Below are 2,979 nucleotides of genomic sequence, written 5' to 3'. Positions count from 1 at the left end.
CCCCAATTCTTCTTCTTCTCCGGCAACGAAGCGTGACAACACCAGCGGCCAGCCAGAAATGAGAGATGTCGATGTCCAGTTCAGCCTCTCACCCCTCATGGCCGTGGTATGGTGCAGTGGCGATGACCAGCTGCCCGAACTACCCACGCATCGCGCCATTGAAGCATTTGACAACCAAGTCGGAGGAGAATGTGAAGGAAATATGTCCTGGAGGCAATAATAAAGTTGTTATTTATATTTCCTTATATCATGATAAATGTTTATAATTCATGCTAGAATTGTATTAACCGGAAACTTAGTACATGTGTGAATACATAGACAAACAGAGTGTCACTAGTTTGCCTCTACTTCACTAGCTCGTTAATGAAAGATGGTTAAGCTTCCTAGCCATGGACAAAGAGTTGTCATTTGATAAACGGGATCACATCATTAGAGAATGATGTGATTGACTTGACCCTGAAGGAAATATGCCCTAGAGGCAATAATAAAATTATTATTTATTTCCTTATTTCATGATAAATGTTTATTATTCATGCTAGAATTGTATTAACCGGAAACATGATACATGTGTGAATACATAGACAAACATAGTGTCACTAGTATGCCTCTATTTGACTAGCTCGTTTATCAAATATGGTTATGTTTCCTAACCATGGACAAAAGAGTTGTCATTTGATTAACGGGATCACATCATTAGAAGAATGATGTGATTGACTTGACCCATTCCGTTAGCTTAGCACTTGATCGTTTAGTATGTTGATATTGCTTTCTTCATGACTTATACATGTTCCTGTAACTATGAGATTATGCAACTCCCGTTTACCGGAGGAACACTTTGGGTGCTACCAAACGACACAACGTAACTGGGTGATTATAAAGGAGTACTACAGGTGTCTCCAAAGGTACATGTTGGGTTGGCGTATTTCGAGATTAGGTTTTATCACTCCGATTGTCGGAGAGGTATCTCTGGGCCCTCTCGGTAATGCACATCACTATAAGCCTTGCAAGCAATGTAACTAATGAGTTAGTTACGGAATGATGCATTACGTAACGAGTAAAGAGACTTGCCAGTAACGAGATTGAACTAGGTATTGGATACCGACGATCGAATCTCGGGCAAGTAACATACAGATGACAAAAGGAATAACGTATGTTGTTATGCGGTTTGACCGATAAAGACCTTCGTAGAATATGTAGGAGCCAATATGGGCATCCAGGTTCCGCTATTGGTTATTGACCGAGAATAGTTCTAGGTCATGTCTACATAGTTCTCGAACCCGTAGGGTCTGCACGCTTAAGGTTTCGATGACAGTTATATTATGAGTTTATGAGTTTTGATGTACCGAAGGAGTTCGGAGTCCCGGATGAGATCGGGGACATGACAAGGAGTCTCGAAATGGTCGAGACGTAAAGATCAATATATTGGACGACTATATTCGGAGTTCGGAAAGGTTCCGAGTGGTTCGGGTATTTTTCGGAGTACCGGGGAGTTACGGGAATACGGGGGAGAAGTATTGGACCTTATTGGGCCATACGGGAAAGAGAGAGGGGCTGCCTAGGGCAGGCCGCGCGCCCCCCCATGGCCTAGTCCGAATTGGACTAGGGGGAGGGGCCGCACCCCCTCCTTCCTTCCCTTCTCTCTTCCCCTTCCTTGTCTCCTACTCCTACTACATGGAAGGACTCCTAGTTGGACTAGGAAAGGGGGAATCCTACACCCGGTGGGAGTAGGACTCCCATAGGGCGCGCCATAGAGAGGGCCGGCCCTCCCCTCCTCCACTCCTTTATATACGGGGGCAAGGGGCACCCCATAAAAACACAAGTTGATCTTCGTGATCGTTTCTTAGCCGTGTGCGGTGCCCCCCTCCACCATAGTCCACCTCGATAATATTGTAGCGGTGCTTAGGCGAAGCCCTGCGACGGTAGAACATCAAGATTGTCACCACGTCGTCGTACTGACGGAACTCATCCCCGACACTTTGCTGGATTGGAGTCCGGGGATCGTCATCGAGCTAAACGTGTGCTGAACTCGGAGGTGACGTACGTTCGGTGCTTGGATCGGTCGGATCGTGAAGACGTACGACTACATCAACCACGTTGTCATAACGCTTCCGCTTTCGGTCTACGAGGGTACGTGGACACACTCTCCCCTCTCGTTGCTATGCATCACCATGATCTTGCGTGTGCGTAGGATTTTTTTTTGAAATTACTACGTTCCCCAACAGACCCGTCCGTTAGCTTAGCACTATGATCGTTTAGTTTATTTCTATTGCTTTCTCCATAACTTATACATGTTCCTATGACTATGAGATTTTGCAACTCCCGAATACCAGAGGACCACTTAGTGTGCTATCAAACGTCACAATGTACTGGGTGATTATAAAGATGATCTACAGGTGTCTCTGATGGTGTTTGTTGGGTTGGCATAGATCGAGATTAGGATTTGTTACTCCGTATTTTGGAGAGGTATCTCTAGGCCCTCTCGGTAATGCACATCACTATAAGCCTTGCAAGCAATGTGACTAATGAGTTATTTACGAGATGATGCATTACGGAACAAGTAAAGAGACTTGCCGGTAACGAGATTGAACTAGGTATTGAGATACCGACGATCGAATCTCGGGCAAGTAACATACCAATGACAAAGGAAACAACATATGTTGTTATGCGGTTTGACCGATAAAGATCTTCGTAGAATATGTAGGAACCAATATGATCATCACTAGTAGAAAACAGGGCATTTGTCCCGGTTCGTTAGGGCCTTTAGTCCCGGTTCTTGAACCTGGACTAAAGGGTCGTTACTAATGCCTCCCCCCTTTAGTCCCGGTTCTAACACGAACCGGGAAAGATGTGCCTCCACGTGGCCGGTGCGCCGAACCCAGGCAGGAGGGCTTTTGGTCCCGGTTGGTGGAACCAACCTGGAGCAAAAGGCATCCACGCGTCAGCATTTCAGTGGCTGGGTTTTTTTTTGAAGAGGGGGGG

This window comes from Triticum dicoccoides, chromosome 1B (genome assembly GCF_002162155.2).
Source record: "Triticum dicoccoides isolate Atlit2015 ecotype Zavitan chromosome 1B, WEW_v2.0, whole genome shotgun sequence".
Lineage (NCBI taxonomy): Eukaryota > Viridiplantae > Streptophyta > Magnoliopsida > Poales > Poaceae > Triticum > Triticum dicoccoides.
This window is presented reverse-complemented; position numbering follows the sequence as displayed.